Genomic DNA, 227 nt, shown 5'->3' with positions numbered 1-227 from the left:
CAGCTTAACATAGGGCACACTTAATTTTTTCTTTCATTTTGTACATGACCAAGGAACTCCAGACGCCTTCATCTTTTCTGTTTCTATTCAACATAGAAATATCAAACAAAACATTTTCCAAATTATTCTAATAACCTATGAAATTTAAGTCGTTCTTATAGTGGTAAAACATTAACCCACGAGACCAACATGTAGATAGAATCCCAGGTCGATTAAATTATCTTAGA

At 32.2% G+C, this 227-nt stretch overlaps 1 protein-coding gene across 1 annotated transcript in view; it reads left to right on the top strand.

The window, feature by feature from the left end:
* LOC119593489 (carbonic anhydrase-related protein 10-like) overlaps positions 1-227 on the top strand; it is a 126578-nt gene that overhangs the window by 899 nt on the left and 125452 nt on the right. The window lies entirely within an intron of this gene.

Source organism: Penaeus monodon, chromosome 32 (assembly GCF_015228065.2).
Source record: "Penaeus monodon isolate SGIC_2016 chromosome 32, NSTDA_Pmon_1, whole genome shotgun sequence".
Classification (NCBI taxonomy): domain Eukaryota; kingdom Metazoa; phylum Arthropoda; class Malacostraca; order Decapoda; family Penaeidae; genus Penaeus; species Penaeus monodon.
The sequence above is the reverse complement of the archived record's forward strand: the minus strand, read 5'-3'. Positions and strand labels throughout refer to the sequence as shown.